General features: G+C 42.8%; 1 long non-coding RNA gene and 6 other non-coding genes across 7 annotated transcripts in view; 2 read left to right on the top strand and 5 right to left on the bottom strand.

Annotated features, from left to right (window-relative positions):
• LOC110339510 overlaps positions 1-21,003 on the top strand; it is a 205,045-nt gene that overhangs the window by 128,496 nt on the left and 55,546 nt on the right. The window lies entirely within an intron of this gene.
• On the bottom strand, positions 1,913-1,984 carry Trnac-gca. The gene has a single exon. It is a non-coding gene; the product is annotated as a tRNA-Cys (tRNA).
• On the bottom strand, positions 7,301-7,372 carry Trnac-gca. The gene has a single exon. It is a non-coding gene; the product is annotated as a tRNA-Cys (tRNA).
• Positions 14,186-14,257, bottom strand: Trnac-gca. The gene has a single exon. It is a non-coding gene; the product is annotated as a tRNA-Cys (tRNA).
• On the bottom strand, positions 16,623-16,694 carry Trnac-gca. Its single transcript has one exon. It is a non-coding gene; the product is annotated as a tRNA-Cys (tRNA).
• On the bottom strand, positions 17,581-17,652 carry Trnac-gca. Its single transcript has one exon. It is a non-coding gene; the product is annotated as a tRNA-Cys (tRNA).
• On the top strand, positions 20,721-20,792 carry Trnac-gca. Its single transcript has one exon. It is a non-coding gene; the product is annotated as a tRNA-Cys (tRNA).

The raw sequence follows: 21,003 nt of genomic DNA, 5'->3' as shown, positions 1-21,003 counted from the left end.
GAACCCCCACCCCCATACACCCATCTCAGCATTTGGCAGTCTTACTCACAGTGGTGCTGCATAACAAATCTAGTGTCATACAATACACCCATCTGTCATGGTGCCCGTGAGTCTACGGTTAAAACGTGAATAGGGTGATCTAGAATGGGCTTTTTGTTAGTCAAGAATGGTGACATAGAAATGAATTTGTTCGGAAACAGAAAAAAAAATGAGAATCCAGGATACACAGGATCTGACAACCCGTGGCACACTCAGGTGAGCAGGAGGAAATGGGGTTACAGACGCTGTTTGAAACAAGGGTTGGTAATGAGGTGGTGCTTGCCCACAGTTGAACAGGTAGACCCCGGACAGTCATCCTCCCAGAAGCATTTCCCGTGCAAGGTTTCAGCGTGCTTTACGCAAGGTTGCGGATTCAGAGAACTATCGTCACGCTTCTCGTCACAGGTGTGTGTGTGTAGATCATAAAACTGGAAGAGTGACCTGTGAGGGGGAATAAAAGATCTTAGGGGAAGGGGTAAAAGGAGTAATGGGACACATCATAAGAAAGAAGGAGGAGGGAGTAATTTGGGAATGAAAGGGATCTCAGCAGGAAGGGGATGGAGGTGGGTGAGGGAATAAAAGGAGGACAAAGTGTACTGACAGACACGTGTGAAGACACCACCCTGTGGTGAAACCCAGAGCTCTGCACACTAGCCCAAAGCAGTGACTGAAAACAAGCTTCCCTGGGAGGCTGGAGCTTCGCCTGGATGCTTGTCCTTCTCATTTGGCCTTGCCTGGGTCTCGCACCCCTACAGAATTATTTACAAAGAGTTTTCTTTACAACTTTATACTCTGTCGTCATAGTGTAATTCTCCCTGCTCAACCACTGGCCTTCTATGGCCTGCTTGAATGAGTGATTCAACTCAGAAGCTTAGTGCACAGGATCTAGAAGTTTCTGGCTACCAAGAGAGGGAGAAAGTGTCACAAAACTCAAAGTGTGGACTCAGAGTGGTGAGGACTGCCACCAGTGTGACCGAGGGACAAAAATCAGGCTGACAAAGAGGGGTTAAGAATGACTCTGCTGCAACATGTCAATGTGAGTGGCCTGCGCTGCCACCTGAGGCCATGGTGGTTTCTTGGTCCGTGCTACCACTGAGGGCCTTGTCTGGGTCCATGATCCTACTTCAGCTGTGGTTTATGTTGACGTCCATGGCCTGTTTTACTACCAAAGACCATGCAGATGTCCTCGATCTGTGTTGCAGCCTGAAGCCGTGTTGATGTTCATGATCCAGGCTGCCTTCCAAAGCTTTGGTTAGGCCCATGGCTCAACTACGGCTAGGGGAGCTGTGTTCATGGTCTGTGCTGTCACCAGAAACCACGTGGAAGACCCTGATCGGTGTGCCTGCTGATTGTAAGAGCAAGGAAGCTTCTTTTGCAGTGAAGTCGATGACTGCAGATGCGTAGTTGAAAAGGAGGGACGTGGACGGCTTCTGTAACAACCCCTACCATCCCAACACCCCCCAAAGTAGCAGCCTAAGCAGATGCCTTCGAATAGAACTCTTAAAAATTGTGATAAGGATGCTGAAGTGTATCTCCCCACAACTGATGGTTTCTGGCTGGGGTGCAGGAAGGGGAAGAACTCAGTTCTTTTTAGGGGACAGGCCACTGAGAGTTTGACTCCAGTGAGTATATAGATAACACAAACTGGACTTGTTTATATTTATTTTTACTTTTTCTATTTAAAAAATGTTGTGGGGGAGTCACAAGGGTAGATGTGGATATGGGAGAACTGGGAAGTGAGTGTAATCGGGGTACATGATATGAAATTCCCAAAGAATCGGTAAAAAACATATGTTGATAAAAATAAAAAGAATGACGGAAGACAATTCTAGTGAGGATAGCACAGAATCAGGGAGGAAAAGAAAAAACCTGTAGGGGGCACCTGGATTTGAACCAGGGACCTCTTGATCTGCAGTCAAATGCTCTACCCCTGAGCTATACCCCCTGGCCTTGAAGATGTTATAATTAATAGCCTTTACCTGAATGAAATACCATAAACAAGGCAGACCTATAACTTGGGTGGTGCTGCAGATCCTCTCTGACTTCCTCCTCCCTCTTATGAGAAAGTCCTCTTTGCTACTTCTCACACATGACTACTGACTTCATCCTCCTGACTTGTTGGGTTTTACAATTGAGGGCACCCTTAAACCAGTCAGAAAGTCATCTTCAACGATAACAACAATAGAGTACTTGCTGTATCAGCTGCTCTGGGTTGGGTACTGGACTGTCAGTAAGTGACTATGTCTTCCCTTGCAAGGAACAGAATTTCAGAGCTTTTGGCTTGGTGTTTATCTAATAAACAAACCAAGGGTCTTGATAATTTGTCAAGTGCACAGGCAAAATACAGAATTCATGTGAGTGGAATAATGGATATTTCTGGCTTTTTAACAATGTACTGTTGTTTATATTTTATCTGTTCATATCAAGCATATTGCTCTTGTTTAAAAAAAAAAGTTAGCCAGGTATGGTAGAGATCACAACACTCCAAATGCTGAGGCAGGATTCTGAGTTTGAGGTTAGCCTAGACTACTTGGTGAGGCTGTGGTTTTTATTGTTGTTGTTTTGTTTTAGTTCCTTGGGAAAGACTGTGTCCTGATTTTAATCGGCAAAGAAGCTATGGGCATGTTCATCACAGATCACTGGTTGAAAACACAATGGCAGACTCTTAGGACGGAGTGAAACACGGCCATAAAAAATAAAATGGGTCCAGGGAGCTATCAAGGAAAGATGTTTCAGTGAGACCATTCCGCGGGATAAGGACACTGCCGCTGTGCGTAGTGTGAGCTCATTCTGGTTTTTGTTCTTTGGCTTCGTTTTTAACTTGGTTTGTTCTGGACTTTTGAAACAGGACCTCAGAATGTAGCGCAAGTTGTTCTTGAACCCTTGGCCCTCCTCTTTTCTCAGCCTCCTGAGTTCCGGGATTACAGGCAGTCGCCACCCTGGTCACCTCCATTTTAACTTTTAAAATCGCAGTGTCTTGGTTACTTTTCTTATTGCTTTGGCCAAACGTATGAAAAACCTAACTCAAGGAAGGAAGGAGGGGCTTATTTCAGGTTGTAGTTTGTAAGGAAACACTCCATCACGCCACAGTTGGCCACGCTATATCTGCAGTTGGAAAATGGAACCTGACACATGCTGGTGCTCAGGCTGCCTTATCCAGGACCCCAAACCGTAGGTGGCAATGGTGCCACCTACAATCACCACCCCAACTAAACCTTAGACAGCAGTCCCTCACAGGCACTCCAGAGCTAGGCTAGTAATGATTCGTTTCCATGAGCATGCCAAAAGGCTTGTCTCCTAGGTGATCCTAGATCCTGTCTAGTTGACAGTCAGTATTAACCACCCCAGACGGTGTTATTCAAAATAAACAAAAACACTCGAGCTGCTGAGATGGCTCAGTGGTAAAGACAGCCGTTGTCAAGGTTGAGTACCCGAGTTTGATCCCCAGGACACACATGGTGGAAGAACAGGACCGATTCTCGAAAGACGTCCTTTAATACATCCACGTGTGTGCCATGTCAGACACTGGTGCGTGAAGACGCCAAGGAAGTGCAGATGCCCCTGACTACAGGAGCCCGGCTGCTGCAGGATCAGACGTTGCTCTCTTTTCCAGCTGTGTCAATAATTCAGGCTTATCGGGCTAATGGAAGCAGGATCGTTGGCAGGAGTGTGAGTAGTTCATGGCACAAATGGGGGTGGGGGCTGGTGTCACAGATCCATGAATTCAGCAGCTTGGTTAGAGAGTTATTGGAGCTGCACCATGGACACTAGCCATAGTCATTGGCTGCTGTTGTGGCATGAGCTTTGTCCCCTCCAGGATGATTCAAAGCCACCCACCATCTATGCAACTTCCTTGGCACTCATGGTGAGGTCATGCCGTTGGACAAGGCATTGTCTCTTATGCTGGATAATGCCACAATCAAATTGATGGGGCTGTCAAGACCAGAAGTCTGTCCAAATACGTATGTTTGATGTGCATGCATTTTTGGGGGGATGTGACCATATTTTAACCTGCAGACTTTGAGAAAAGCCCATTTCCCTCCATGAGTTGTATTAGTAGGCTCCGCAGTTGTTGAAGTCTTAAGAGGGAAAAAACACCACTCATGTCTCTGAGGAAGAGGAAACGTCATCTCCTATAGACTGGGGTGCCAGATGAATTTGGTCTGACATCCCTGTCGTTGTCTCCCTTCACCCTCCTGTCTTATTCTCTCTGTACAGCCTTGATGAACACACACATCCACATCCATGTACCATATCTACCACTGTTGTCTTCTCTCATCAAACTCCCATGCTGAATTCATGTGGACTAGAAACAACGTGTGTTCATTGAAGAAAAGGCAAGGGGGCACTTGGATTTGAACCGGGGAACCTCTTGATCTGAGGTTGAAGCAAATGCTCTACCCCAGAGCTATGCCCTCACCTCTTTCATATATGTATAATAAATATTCTAAGCGTGCATGGCCACTCCCAGACTGTTGACATTTGACATGTACACTTGTCAGTGCTCTGCCGTAATCTGCTTCCTCTTGTGACGCCCAGCTCTTACCTACCTCTGCACGCCTGACTGTCACATCCTCATGACCAGGGCCCTCCTGCCCTAGTTCCCAGGTGAGGCAGGCACATTAAACATCTTGGAATCCCTGGGCTGGAGAGTTGTCTCAGTGGTGAAGAGAGTACTTGTTATTATTGTGGAGGACCCAGGTTCAATTCCCAGCACCCAGAAGTTTACAACCATCTCTAACTCCAGTCCAAGGGGAGTTGATTCCCTTTTCTGACCTTGGCAGACACTAGGCACATAGATATTTATGCAAGTAAAACAGCCAAGCATATAAAATGATAAAAATTAATCATGGCATTCTACAGATAAATGTCATTTAGACTCACATACAAGAGCTCAACCCAGAAAGCTGGCTGTTCAACAGATCCTTTGGAGGTAAAAGACGGGGCAGGTCTGGGCAAAAGTTCTTGGTACTCATCTTGAAAATTAATGAAGACTCTTTGGGAAGGAGAGTTTGGGTAACATGTGTCTGTCAATCTTAAAGATAATTCTCACTCATAGCCTGTCCCACGCTACCGTCTCGCCAGCAAGAACGACGCGGCACACTTAGGATCCTTCTGCAGAACAGCTTTAATGCGTCTTGAGAGGGAGAGCATAAGGTTACAGAGCAGAGACCCGGGGAGCGAAAAGCCCAACCCTTATATAGCTCAGCAGTCCCCGCCTCGGATGTGTCATCTCCTGACTGGCTCCTGCTCGTCAGCCCATATGACGCCTCGGGAGAGGCAGAGAGTAAGGGATGGAAAAGTAGCAGGCACGTGCGCACCAAGGTTGTTTACTCCAACCGACAACGGATGTCGGCGCAATCTTGTAACGGAGAATGTGGGGGCGGCTCCCCACAATAGCCAGATTAAAGATATTTATTTGATCTGTGACCTTCCATATTGTAGGCATGAAAAAAATCAGTCATTAAATTCACTTCAAAATGTGACACACCTGATTAGTAACCAAATCATAACCAGAATCTGCATTTATGCTTAAGTGACCTCTCTGAAAGGTGTCCCTGGGGCAGGATGAAAAGGAAATTTTCCTAGTGCTCCACCGGCAAGAATAGGTGCAGCTAGAGAACATAAAAACCGGAGTCAGGAACTTGTGATCCTCAGTCCAGGAACAAGTGATGCTCAATAAGCAGGAAGAAGGCTAACCAGCATCGTTCCAGCATCAGGAGAAAACTTCAGTCCCGAGCTCTAGAGCAGAGAGCTGAGTTCTCATAGCGAGTCACCACCCCAAGCGATAATGTGACTCCACACAGGTCACTTTTTAGCCATGCCCACAGTTTCCAGGTCTTCTCCACAGTCAGCTCTTCTGCACACTTGGTCATTATATGTCCTCACAGCATCCTATACCCCCTCTGGTGTGACTGAAGTTACTAGTTGGGGCATCACAGGTGTTCAACTAGCCATACCATTCTGCAGTGCATGTTGCCGTAAGTTCCAGCCCATGCTACCTGATACTCAGGGTCACTGGATGTTGGCATGGATGTTAGCAGAAGACTATACTCCCCTACAGGTAAAGGAGTGACCTGTTTTTATTAAGGGTCAGAGTCTCCATTGTCTGAAGGCTACTTTCCAATCTATAGTGAAAACCTGAATCCCCTCAATAAACCAACTATCTGCTTGCTGTAGACAAAGTCTCCAAGGGGACTAGATATGACCAGGCTCCCCCATATGTGGCAATTTCTTTGACGTTCAATATAGAAACCAAAACATTCATGTATCCCAAATGGCTTTATTATTAGAATCCATATTTGACCATACAAAATACAAATGCCAGTTTTTTGTATAAATACAATGAATGATGAAATATGTTCTAGGCAATTATTTTTAGAGACCATAAAAGACGGGATGGTAAAAGCCACAAGTTGAACTTCTAATGTATGCTCTATCTACTATCTATAACTGCAATGGGTTCTGAGAGTTTCTATCAAAAAGCCACTTGTTCACTAAAACATAAAAAAGTAACCATGTTTTCAGTTTTGAGATAGTCTATATTATTTTTCATTTTTGTCTGCAGAATTTTTCTTCCAAAGCTTGAATAACATATGGCACTAAACACAACACATAACTTGACTTACCCCTTACTGCCTTGCTAGTTCCCCCACTGCAACACTCCACCCCTGGACTTAGAGCTATCTTTCTGAGTCACAGACCTTAGTGGCAGGGATCAGAAGACCAATCTTATCCCTTCCTGGGGAGAATTCTTGGATAGAGAACAGAAAAAAAAATGAAAGAAACTAAGAGGTGCTGAAAAGGAATTATCTGTCCCTTAAAGGTGCTGGCGTGGTCCAGTTACAGGCATTTTACACATCAACGTGTCACACACAGATGCTTGTAGATATGAGTGAAGATCCAGAGCACAGAGCTGCAGACAGACCTGAGCTGAGGTAGCCAGAGCTGAGGAGGCTCCAGGAAGCTCTGTAAGGCTGTGTCTCATCTTAGCTGCTTCTAGAAACAACTGGGAAGCATTTATAGTACCTTAGCTCCACCCAGGGTGTTCTAATTATTTGAGGTGAGGCCTGGGAAATGGAATTTTTATAGACACTTTGATTAATCATAATTTATTTTGGATGGAAAACCACAATTATAAAGCCTTAATATTTGCTATTTTCAAGAAGACAATTTCTAACTCAACTCTGTTATATCGTAAAGAAGAAGAAATTAAAATTCAGGTATCTATATTTAAAAATGTAAAAAACTAGGCATAAGTAGGGGGCACCCGGATTTGAACCAGGGACCTCTTGATCTGCAGTCAAATGCTCTACCCCTGAGCTATACCCCCTAGTTATTAATGAATGGCTTAAGTAATATACTTCACTTCCAGAATTACAGCCACATCACTTGCACCCTATGCATCATCACTTTGGAACTTTTAGGCTGAAGTCAGAGGAAACACATCAGTCTACTGAATAAAAGGTCACAGGCTTCCTTCCTTAGAAACCCTGCAGCCTATGTTCTCCCAGCCTTCAATCCCCAGGATTAGACAGTCCTGGAGAGGAACCGGGCAGTCCAGCTTTGAATCCATCAAGGTGTGACTTACAAACAGAGACTCCACAGGGTCGGGGTTTTCACCCTGTCAAATGTGATGACAAACTCAGGCCTGACTTTCCTGGACTAATGTTAGGTTCAGGGAACTTGCTGTAGAATTATGGGCTAGGACAAAAGATGATCACTTCTCACTCGGTTAATAAAGACAGAGAAGGACGACTAATAAACCCCTCCAATAAATAGTTGGAAGTAGACTTTGGAATCCCCAAACCATTAATGGACCAACAGTCACACAGGTCTAGAGTCAGGAAATATTACCAGACTAACACATGTGACCTTAAGTTAGTGGTCGACAAAGCCCTATTCCATCTAGAGAAAGTGTCTATACATGGAGGTGTCTGCCTAGCCATGGCTTTTCTCTGCTAGATCCTTAGCCTATCCTTGCATAAGTTTATATTCCCTTACTTATTATATTTTAGAATAAGTAAATCATGGTGTATGCTATATCGGATTGGATGCCTTTCTTTATCTATTTTATAATCACATTTTCTTGTTAATCTGGCCTATTAGTTTGGATTTCTCTACAAATTCTTGACACTAGAATTTGAAGGCAAGTTGCAGGGCGGTGGTGGTGCATACCTTTAGTCCCAGCACTTGGTAGGCAGAGGCAGGTGGATCTCTGTGAGTTCCAGGACAGCCTGATACACAGAGTTCTGGGACAGCCTGGGCTGTTACACAGAGAAATTCTGTCTTTAAAAAAAGGAAAAGAAAAAGAAAAAAAGCAAGTGGTTTTCTTTGCAGAAAAATCTAGGAAATACTGGTAGAGAACTCCTCAAAGCACTCCTCAAAGGTGGCTTGGTTATTACCTGTTACTCTCTCTTTTAAAAAAAAACAATGCTGAATTTGATTTATTAAAACTTTTATTTATGGTTTAGGAAAAAGACTGTCTAATAAGTGAGATTGGCCTACTGTTTTGTTTTTCTTATAATCTTTGATAATTTTCACAGCATCTTTAATTAGACTTACAAAATGAGTTAGGCTAAGCATCCCCTTTTAAATTTTTTTTCTGGAATTGTTTATTTAATTTCTTTCTGAACGTTTTGGTATACATGACACAATCTGTGCCTTGTGGAGTTTTTGTTTGTTTTAATAATAGTAATCTTTTAACGATAAATAGTTCTACTACAATTTTAATGTCTTCAATAGTTATCCATTATTTTTATTTTTTTTGATTTAAAAATTAATTCCAGCATCATATCCTGGTTTTTTTTTGAAAATTCCAAACCTCTGTCTGTAATGTGTCCTAAGAAATGTCCTCAAATGAATGACCCACCTTGATGTTCCTGTGCAGCTTGCAGGACTGCCTGAGGCTCCTGAAATACAGCCTTAACTCCAATCCATCTCTTAGAAAGGCACCTGACCATGTAATAATTAACCTCTGAACCTTAGGGGCATCATACTTCCTACACACACACACACACACACACACACACACACACACACACGCACATCTTTGCACTCTAGAAAGTTCTTTACAAAGTATTCTTTTTCCCCTCAACTGTCTGTCAGGTGGAATCTTACTTCATGCTGCCTGCACTCTCATCTTTAAAAAAAAAGATTGTCATTTGTTTATTCTTTGATAATGTCATACATATAAGCAATGTGTCCTGATCATATGCACCCCACCTCCCCTGTCACTTCCTACGGGAGCCCCCAACACATTCTTCCCCTGCTTCCATGTTCTCCCATTTCTCGTTGATGACCTGCCAAAGTCTGTTACTGCTGCCTGTTGACTGACATTCTGACTTGGTCTTGTACAGGTAACATATCTGCGGTGTAGTGGCCATGTCTTGTGTAGTAGACGGAATTCCAGCACTCCTCCCCATTCTCCAGTTCTTACATTTTTTTCCCTGTTCATCTTCTGATGTATTTCCTGAGCTTTGCAGAGGAATATTTTGGGAGCCAGATGTACTCAAGGCTTTGTCAGAGGCCCTACAAAAAGACAAAGAGGACACTAGCTCTGTGTCCTTGCCTCGAGGCAGACTTGGTGAGGTCTGTTTTGGGGATGGAACCAGAACCTTGAAGGAGTTAACCTGGATTTCCCTCTTTAAAGCTGTGGTTATCCTGTGTCTGAGGTATCGCGTGTTCTCCTTACCAACATTGTTTGATTTAGCTTTCTGCTGACCTTGGCCCAATTTTCCCCTGAAAACAGTACATAAGATGCTGTGCTTCCAGCTAAACACTGAACTGAACTCCTGGAATCCAGTTGTAGAGAGGGAGGAGTGATGAACAAAGGGGTCAAGACCATGCTGGAGGAACTCGTAGAAACAGCTGACCTGAACAAGTGGTTGCTCATGGACCCCAGTCTGACAGCTGGGGAACCAGCATAGGACCAAACCAGGCCCCCTGAACGTGGGTGTCAGCTAGGAGGCCTGGGCAGTTTATGGGGCCTCTGAGCCCTGGCACGAGTATTTATCTCTAGTGCACAAATGGACTTCGGGAGCCCATTTCCCGTGGAGGGATACTCTCTTAGCATAGATACACAGGGGAGGGAGTAGGCCCTGCCCCAAATGACTTGACAGACTTTGATGATCCCTCATGGAAGGCCTCACCCTCCCTGGGGAGTGGATGGGGAATGGGATGAGGGGGGCATTCAGTGGGGACATGGGAGGACAGGAGGGAGAGGGAACTTGGATTGATATGTAAAATAAGATTGTTTATAATATAAATAGAATGTATTTTTAAAAAGATGCTGTGCTTCTTAGTAAGCTTGCTTGGGATAAAGCATAGCTTGCACAAGACCTCCTGACCCCAGCTTTTTTATCTTCTTTATCTTTTATTTTACTGGTCCCCCCACCTAGGAACCTGTCACTGAAGAACGACCTGCTGGTTCAGGTCAGGAGTGGATACAGATGTCCAATTTAAGTCTGAGCACTCGGGAGCCACATACACTCAGTACTCTTAGTGCTGAGTACTGAATATTCACATGCACTCAGTACTTGGACCAGTTATGAGTCTCTGCATGAACTTCTGATCACTGCAGAGAGAAGCTTCTCTGGCCAAGGTTGAGGGCAGCATTAGTATAGTAGAATAAACATATTTAAAGGACAGTTTGACAACATGTTATTTGGCAAAACAACAGTAGTAGATTCCTCTCTAGGACCTGTGACCTCCAAAGCTCTGGATTTTTGACCAGGTATGCAGAACAAGGTCTGCAGAATTCTTCCTTCCTGTGGATCATGTCTCACAACCACTCCAAAAGCAGTTGGATACAGCCATATACTTCACACTAAGTGGGCATATCTTGTCTGGCATGTCAGTGTTGCAGCACGCAGGGTTCATTGCAGGTATACTGTTGATGTCTGCTCTACACCAGAAGCTTGGGCAGCATCTTCCAAAACTATGAAAACCAGCCACCAGAGACGAAATACTCAGATAAGTCCCAGCTTCTTTTTTTCCATATCCTACCACAAAAGTGTGTTGTGTCTTCAGCAAAGGGGTCTTAAGTCTAGTTCAGGGCATTCTCTTCTTTAAGACGTCATTAACCCATGTGGCGCTAAGAAGAGGGTATATTCTTTTGTGTTTGGATGGAATGTTCTATAGATTTTCTGTTAATCCCAATTGGGTCATAACTTCTGTTAGTTCCTTTGTTTCTTGGTTAAGTTTATGTCTGGTGGCCCTGTTTAGTGGTGAGAGCTGGGTGTTGAAGTCTCCCACTATAAGTGTGTGAAGATTTATGTGTGATTTGAGCTTTAGTAATGCTTCTTTTATGAATTGGGTGGCATCATATTTGGGGTACAGATGTTCAGAATTGGGACTTCTCGTCAGTGTCACATGAAACCTTCTCTAAAATTGAATCGAACACATACTCAGCAACATAGCAAACCTCAACAGGTACAAAAAAACTGGAATTAACAGCACAACTGAAAACTATAGAACAAAAAGAAGCAAACTCAGCTGGAGGAGTAGATGCCAGGAAACAATCAAACTAAGGACTGAAATAAATGAAGTAGAAACCAGGAAAACAATACAGAGAATCAATGAAACAAAGAGTTGGTTCTTTGAGAAAACCAACAAGATAGATAATCCTTTATCCAAACTAGCCAAAAGGTAGAGAGAGAGCATGCTAATTAAAAAAATCAGAAATGAAAATGGGGACATAACAATGGACACTGAGGTAATCCAGAGAATCTTCAGATCATACTTTGAAAGACTCTACTCCACAAAATTCGAAAATGTAATGGAATTGGACAATTTTCTGGATAGATATCACTTACCAAAATTAAATTAAGAACAGATAAGCAATTTAAATAGAACTATAATACCTAATGATATACAAGCAGTCTTCAAAAGTCTCCCAACCCCAAAAAAAATCCCAGGGCCAGATGGTTTCAGTGCAGAACTCTACCAGAAATTCAAAGAAGAGCTAATACCAGTACTCCTCAAATTGTTCCACACAATAGAAGCAGAAGGGCATTGCCACATTCTTTTTTTTTATTGTAGAGACAGGGTTTCTCTGTATTGTTTTGGAGGCTTTCCTGGAACTTGCTCTGTAGACCAGGCTGGCCTTGAACTCACAGAGATCCATCTGCCTCTGCCTCCGACTCCCGAGTGATGGGATTAAGGGCATACACCACCAATACCCGGCTTAACACACACTTTTTTACAAGGCTTCCATTACCTTGGTACCAAAGCCACACAGAGACACAACTAAGAAAGAGAAGTACAGGCCAGTCTCCCTTATGAACATTGATGCAAAAATACTCAATAAAATACTGGCAAATCAAATCCAAGAACACATCCGAAAAATCATACACCATGATTAAGTAGGCTTAATCCCAGGGATGCAGAGATGCTTCAAAATATGAAAATCTGTCAATGAAATCCACCATATAAGCAAACTGCAAAAGAAAAACCACATAATCATCTCACTAGATGCTGAAAAAGCCTTTGACAAAATCAAACACCCCTTCATGATAAAGGTCTTGGAGTGATCAGGAATAACAGGGACATACCTAAACATAATAAAAGCAATATACAGCAAACCAACAGCCAACATCAAACTAAATGGAGAGAAACTCAATGTGATTCCTCTAAAATCAGGAACAAGACAAGGCTGCCCCTCTCTCCATATCTCTTCAATATTGTATTTGAAGTTCTAGCTAGAGCAGTAAGACAACAAAAGGAGATCAATGGGATACAAATTGGAAAGGAAGAAGTCAAGCTATTTGCAGATAATATGATAGTTTACATAAATGACCCAAAAATTCTACCAAGGAACTCCTACAGCTGATAAACACCTTCAACAAAGTAGTAGGGTACAAAATTAACTAAAAAATCAGTAGCACTACTATATACAGACAATAAGTGGGCTGAGAAATAAATCAGAGAAACATCACCCTTTACAATGGCCACTAACTACATAAACTATCTTGAGGTAACACTAACCAAACAAGTTAAAGACCTGTATAGTAAGAACTTTGATTCTTTAAAGAAAGAAATTAAAGAGGATGTCAGAAAATGGAATCTCCCATGCTCTTGGATATGTAGGATCAATATAGTAAAATGCCAAAAGCAATCTACAGATTCAATGCAAAGTTCCAGCACAATTCTTCACAGACGTTGAAAGAATAATACTCAACTTTATATGGACAAACAAAAAACCCAGGATAGCCAAAGCAACCCTGTACAATAAAGGAACTTCTGGAGGCAATTTGTATCCCTTTGATCTCCTTTTGTTGTCGTATTGATCCAGCTAGAACTTCAAGTACAATATTGAAGAGGTATGGAGAGAGTGGACAGCCTTGTCTTGTTCCTGATCTTAGAGGAATTGCATTGAGTTTCTGTCTGTTTAGTTTGATGTTGGCTGTTGGTTTGCTGTATATAGCTTTTATTATGGTTAGGATGTTCCTATTATCCCAGATCTCTCCAAGACCTTTATCATGAATGGGTGTTGGATTTTGTCAAAGGTTTTTTCAGCATCTAATGAGATGATCATGTGATTTTTGTTTCTCAGCTTGTTTATATGGTGGATTACATTGATGGATTTTCATATATTGAACCTTCCCTGCATCCCCGGAAAGAAACCTACTTGATCGTGGTGAATGATTGTTTTGATGCAGGTATCCTAATAGTCTCCTTTGCTAGATCTGGAGAGCTGTTCCATGGACACACACACTAAGGATACAGGAGCAAGCTGGTTCTGAGCTTGCCACTAATATCATAGCCTCAGCCCTTCTTGTCAAGTAGACTCCCAGGTAGAAGCTGGGAATTCAGAATATACCTCATCTCTTAGTGGCCAACTGAAGCAGAGTAAAGGTGATCCCTCTGTGATCAGAACACAGGATGGGGGTGATGAGTGGAGTGGATGAAGAGCACGCAGGGACATGCATGCAAGCAAGTTCAGTGAGATCTTGGTGTGCTCAGGTGAGGGCTTGGAAGTGTGGGATTTGGGACCTGGAGTGACTATAGAGGGTAAACTACACACACCCTGAATTATGAAGCATAGAAGGGAGCATCTGGGATTTTTAGGGAAAACTCCCAACCAATAGACACCTCCTAGTTTCACTGAGGTATGCGATAAGTTAACTACCAAAATGTTTAAGCAAGGGGGCACCTGGATTTGAACCAGGGACCTCTTGATCTGCAGTCAAATGCTCTACCCCTGAGCTATACCCCCACCTGCCTAGTAATGTCTCACAGGCACTCAGAACCTGCATGACCACTCCCTGGCTGTTAACATCACAGGTGTTGCCAGTGCTATGACATCATCTGCTTCCTCCTATGAGGCCCAGCCCAGAGCTGCCTCTGCACATGACTGCCTTGTCCTCAGGAAGGACTAGCATCCTCCTTTCTTTAGATCCTAGCTGAGGCAGTATCTCTAGGTTTAAGGGAAGTATTTGATACCAGCCCTATATACGTGATAATAGATGTCTTCTGCCATTGCCCTCACTTTCAGATGGTTACTTAAGATGATGCTTCAATAAACTGAGGTCTTCAGTATTTACTGGGAGCCTTCCTGTTATGACTAGAAGTCTCCGTCTTATCCTTAGCATCATTGGATAGCTAGGCCTCCTCTAATCCACACTCCCCAAATCGGGGTCAGACCTGGGGCTGTTTGGCTGGTTCCAATCTCAGCCCCAAAAACATCAGTCCAGAATAGTTAGTTCCTGCAGCATGGGACTACTATAGACCAGACCATGATAAATAAGGAGTTTCTTCAATGCCCATCATCGTTTTGAAGTAATTGGTGCTTTCAGGAGCAGATGTGTCTCATTGTCCAGAAAAGTCTAAATTCTTTAAACATTTTAAATTCCATATTCTGTAAGTCTTTGAAGAGTTTGAAGATTATCTACCCAACTGAAATACATGTCTGTATATCTACAAAACTATAATTTTATCCATTTTATTACTATTAATCTGTATTTCTTAATTATATATTACAATTTCAATTGAGCTGTATCAACACATATTTTTTACTCTATTTGTCCTCGAAGGACCCCAGTTTATTATTCTTAAATTATTTTGCGTTTTTACCTCTGACTCTGTCTATCTTATATCCTCTCTCTCCCAGGTCCATACACATTTATCAAACACTTTGTGACTCCTTTAGAGAGCTTTTTATCTGAATACATTCTAATTGAATATCTGTAATCCTTTTCTGACCAGGAGAGTTTTTTAAAATGTTAACTGGGCATGGCTAGGACCAATGCCTTGGTTTTTGCTGTCGGCCCCAACATGATGGGGGTACTTTTACCACCAGCTCTGGGAGCCATACTTACTGCCCCAACTTTGGTATAGGCCACCACCAAACACTTTGTACCACACTGCCCATAAACCTTTTTTTTTTGTCTGCATGAGTAAAAGCTAAATCTGCCACACGGGATGCTGTGTGCCTTGGAGACGCCCCTATGTACCATGGCAGAAATCTGCCATGCTCTGCTCAAGCCTGAAATCCACAGCATCTCTGCACAGTGGCCTGTATAAGAGCGTGAGACTAGGAAGCCCAGTGTGGCTACATTTCTGTTTGTTTGAAACCCTTTTTAAAAAGCTTCTTTAGGTCTTATTTGGAGCCACACCAGACGTTGAGTGCCATACGAGTATTGCACAAAAGAAAGCCCTGCCGAACTTTACCAAGACAGGGTAGGACAGCCCTTCAGAATATCCTGCCTCACAGAACAGTCTGTCCGATATGCTAGGCCAGTAGGGCAAAGATGGATGCCCCAACATTGGAGAGGAACCTTGGGTGACTGTCCAGGCAGACAGATGCTTCTGTAATTTTTCAGTTTTTGGAAGTCACTTGCTTGTACTTCCAGCTTGTTCAAGCAATATTATTTCCTTCTCAAGTCTCTGATGGAGTTGAAGACTATATAGTTATAGTCATAGTTTTCCTTGATTCCAGATTCAGAAAAGAAATTCACTAAAGAAATGTAAAGTGTGTAAGATTGAGACACATAAAAAAATAGGTTTGGTAATGCAAGTTATAGAAAGTGAATTAGGTACTACCTTTTGGACTCACCAAGATAGGATAGATATGGGGAATTTTCTCTGAATTTGTCGAGTGTTAATGGACAAGACATTGTTGATGTATTTGCTGCCTGCATATATTATGTATAGTTTTGTACTTGTTGTACAGTTTTTCTTGTGTTAGTTATAACCCTTTTTATTTTTAGACAAAAAAGGGGAAATGTGGTGATATCTTGTTTATACTCTAACAAATAAAGCTTGCCTGAAGATAAAAGGGCAGAGCTAGTCACTAGCTAACCACAGAGGTCTGGAGGTATGTACAGACAGATAGTCAGGAAGTGAGATACCTGGGCAGAACGAGGAATATAGGCAGCAGAAGACAGGAACTCGATCTCTTTTCAATCTCAGGATTTTGTACAGATAAAAGCGCTACTGGCTGGCTGTTCCACTTCTCTGATCTTTCAGCTTTCAACCCCTAATATGTGACTCCAGGCTTTTATTATTAAGACCTTTTAGAACTTGTGTTACATAGGTTCATACTGTGAAGGTGGTCAGTTTCCAAAAAAAAATCACATGGAAAGGGGCACCTGGATTTGAACCAGGGACCTCTTGATCTGCAGTCAAATGCTCTACCCCTGAGCTATACCCCCCACTGGGACCAGCATACCCAGTTAATGAATTTCATCTGTGTGGTGATATGTTCTAACTATAAAGTTAAATTACAGGTTCTCTCAGATCTACTTTCCAGAAGCAGCCAGACCTGACTGGTCAGATGCCTTTCTCAGCTCTGCAGCTTTCAGGCCCATCCTTGATTAGCATCCTCAGCCAATTAAATGGAGAGGAGTAGTCTGCAGACCTGAGTCCATTTCACACTGCTATCTTGGGTTAGCTCCTGACCTATCCAACTGCCTTCCACCTGGGTCCTCAGACACCGTTCCCCACCTTCCCTGAAGACTGACTGAGCTGCCACTCAAGGTTCTCATAGGGCCCCAGCCCATATTGTCAGCAGCAATCCCTGTCTCCCTGGTACAGCAGCTGAGCCAGACTTTAGCCTTTGACGATGAACCAAGTGATCAGAGAACCAAAGAGAAGAAGCTCACATGGGAAACGCCCACCCTCCACAGACAGCCTGGTTCTGGGCTTTGTCTCCTTGGTTCTGACCACATGTTCAGCAGACAGATGGAGGGAAATAATTCATGGTTTGTATTTCCTTTCTGGTCACTGATCACTGGTTGTCTGTATGGCTGCCGTGCCTGAAAAATTCAGAAGAATTCTTCATCTTGTCTTTGCCTTCTCTTTAAGAACCCAACAGAACCACAGATACTTGGTATATGCAGGAAGAGAGCAGACAACAAGAATAGGAGAGATATTGAACATGTAGGAAGAAATGGGAAGCAGTCATGCATCCTCACGATGGGCTGACCTGTAGCTCCTAGCTCTGCTGAGGACCATAACTGCAATAAATGGAAGAAATATAGGACTGAGTGAGTATGATAACTGCTTGGGTAAAAAACTGTAAAGAAATAAACTTTTGATAGGGAGCACCTGAATTTGAACCAGGGACCTCTTGATCTGCAGTCAAATGCTCTACCCCTGAGCTATACTCCCTCTCTGTCAGAAATGTTTAATAAATGCTTTCCACCTTCGTAAGTCACACTCTCCATTCCTACAACTTAATTGTTTTTGTTTGTCTCACAAGATTTGGTATTACTGGCACTGCTGCCTCCATAAGCTCATGCCAGAAAGATACCTCTCCAGTGTCTCCAACTCAGCCCCCTATTGTCATGGCATCTCCCTCCTACACACAGATCAGCCTGTGGGGACAGCACAACTGGAGACAGAGAGACACAAGCCACTACAAAGGACTTCACATTTACATGCCTGACTTCCTCAGTTACACCTATGCCCTCCGTGTGAAGAGAACCTGCCTAACTTCTTTGGGGAACTATTTGGTACATACATGTGACGACATCTCTCTCCAGCCTGTGGATGAACTGTGTGTTAGCCCCTGAGGGTGGTTTCTGAATAGTGAAGATTTCTCTTCACCTGAGTTGGTCATCGAGGAGCTATGACAGCAGAGCAGGAGGACACAGAGGGTCAGGGAATGCTGAAGCTGTGGTCTCCACCCTGTCCTTCAGGTCTATCACAACACAGACTCATTGCCATATGCTTTAATCAACATATACGGCACAATTCGATTATTTTGAAAACTCATTATTATTGTAAAAGATTATTGAGAAAAAACTCACACGTATCTGATGAGGGATACCGAGCCACACCAAGTATTCAGGGAAGGGAAGTCGTATGATACTTTATTAGAGAGAGAGAAATCACTTACATGAGAAGCCGAGAACTGACATCAGCGCTCTGCTGGTCTGTGACCTCGACTGCAACTCCAAGAGAGCATGACCCCTCCTTCCTTGACCTTTATCTCTGCCTCCCCCCCCCCATACCTGTGACCATGCCCAAACGGGTGTGGTCAGTGCTGCAGGTACGCAAGATCTCTACCTACAAGTCCCCTTTTAGTCTAAAGAAAAGACTTATACTTGAAACAAACTGAATTGTCTCAAACATATATAAAGCATATATTCATAGAAGGTGATAAACAAATTATAATCTACCTATATATCCTATCCTAAGTATATCGATCCCATCTCAACCCTAAACTTATCTGAACGAGATGCCCAAGTATGCACATCTCTTTCCAATCCCAACCCTAGATAATTTAAAACTAACCCTAACAGGTGTAAATTATCCTGTAATATCAACAGTAGGGAAAGGGGGTGTAGTGTTTTCAAAATCACTTCCTGTTGAAATGGGACAATGATAACATCACGGGATCCTGTAGGAAGAAAATGTTTGTGTAGTGTAAGTCTCAAGTGAACTAGCTACAACATTTGTACTCAGTCTCTGTTTGACGGGGGATGCTTGGTTGGAGTTCTTGACTGAAGTTCTAATGTTGACTGAAGCTCTTGTTTGAGGCTCTGGCCAGATTATAGAAGGCTCACTATATCAGTTAATTAGTCTGGAGTTGTGTAGAGCAATGTAGTCCCAAACCGGTTTCAGTTCAGATGCAGCAAGTCAGAAAATGTGGAGTAGATGAAGTGGGGCCCCATTGTCTTTCTGAAGTTTTTGAAGATTGCCGTTGGGAAATTCTTTGTTGTCTATGGAAAACTCAAGCATTAATGTTAACAAAAACATTTCAACTTTTATATGTATGTATACCGGGAAAGGAAAAAATAAGGAACATAGTAAATATGAGGGAAATTAGACTTTCAGAGAAAGAACCGAGTAAAAACAGATGACAGTCCCTAGATTTTGTTTTCTTCGGTCTTACATCAATTGGCTCCTTGATATCATACAGGAACTCTGAATTTTGTTTTAAAAACATGCTTGGATTTAGAGGAGGAGAGCCAAATCCATCTCCAAAGCCAGTGATGGTTTAAGTGAATTGGGACCAAAAGAGTATTAGGAAGTAAAGAGAAATGGATTTTCTAAGGACGTAAGTTAAGAAAATTAGACATTGATATCAAATATTAGATTCTTTACAGTTTGATGGTTCTTGTGGCTAGTCATCCTCTCTTCTTTAGGTGTCCACATGTTGAGTGTCTTCTTGCTGTGTGTCTTGTGAAGACAAGAACAAAACATTTCCCTTTCCTTTGGTGAGGCCTCCATGTACCTCGTGGAAGATGACTTTGTGGATGAACTGTCATCTTTCCTCCTCCCGAGGTTTCTCCTGTTTGGATCGAATCTTGATCAATTTTGATGGAATCCAAACCTTTTCTTGTCCTGCAGAAACAAAGGCAAAACCCCTTCCCCAACGTAACACATATCCTGGTTTCCAAACTGAGGTCATTGCATCCTTGAAATACACTGGCTCATTTAGTTCAGAAGTTTTTCCTGTAGTCCAGTGTCTTTCTGCAGCTGTTTGTCCTTTCTCATTAGCATTAAGAAAGTTATGACTTTCAGCAATGAACATGCATGTAATGCTGTGGTTGATAAAGGAGCAGGTTACTGACAAGGCGAGTCCACTAGATTGTTCATTCTGTTTTCTCGTCATTTTATTTCCGTTCTAATTTCTTTTTATTTCTTTTTTACTTACTTTTGGGGTGTCTAAAAGGTTGGAGTGAAGATATGGGAGGAATGCAAAATGAATGGAATTGGGGTGCGTGGGGGGTGAAATACCTAAAGATTCAATAAAAAGTATGCTACAAAATATTTTTATTAATTATATTCACCCTCAACTCCTTCTTTTACCTTATCTTCAAGGTAATCCATCCCACCTTTACATCCCCAACTTCGTGTCCTCCAATTTGTACTATCCCCATGCCTCTGTGTGTGTGGCCATCACTGGGAAATTGTTGACATACCACGAGTCACACCCTTAAAGAAAACTGTTTTCTCTACCTCATAAGCCATCAGTTTCTTAAGACCCAACCCTTTGAGCTTGGCTTTACAGGTGGATGTGTAGGAGGAGCTGAATATAGGCTTCTGGGCATCAGTGCTTCTGTGCCAGCTGTGAATTAGGATTGGAGGGCACTGGTCATGAGGAGGAGTCAGACAGGTGTGCAGTTGACTCAGGGCTGGGCCTCACAGGAGAAAGCAGATGACAGCAGAGTACTAGCAAGTACACATTACAGGTTCAAAGATGTTTATTAGATATACATGAAGCAGATGGGGGTATAGCTCAGGGGTAGAGCATTTGACTGCAGATCAAGAGGTCCCTGGTTCAAATCCGGGTGCCCCCTTGCCTAAATATTTTGACAGTTAACTTACCACTTTAACTGTGGTGAGGACCTCCGTGAGGCAAGGTTTCTTGAATAGACTTCAGAATCTCCCTCTCTGGGCTCCATAATACAGTAATTTGATGTCCTAAAAGAGGATGACTTAGCTTGTTAACAACTTTCATCCATGGTTACAAATACTTAGTCACTCTGACTGCAAACTCTACTCCCATTA

Source organism: Mesocricetus auratus, unplaced genomic scaffold (genome assembly GCF_017639785.1).
Source record: "Mesocricetus auratus isolate SY011 unplaced genomic scaffold, BCM_Maur_2.0 Super-Scaffold_100125, whole genome shotgun sequence".
NCBI lineage: Eukaryota > Metazoa > Chordata > Mammalia > Rodentia > Cricetidae > Mesocricetus > Mesocricetus auratus.
Note: the sequence above shows the minus strand (reverse complement) of the source record. Positions and strands in the feature narration are given on the sequence as shown.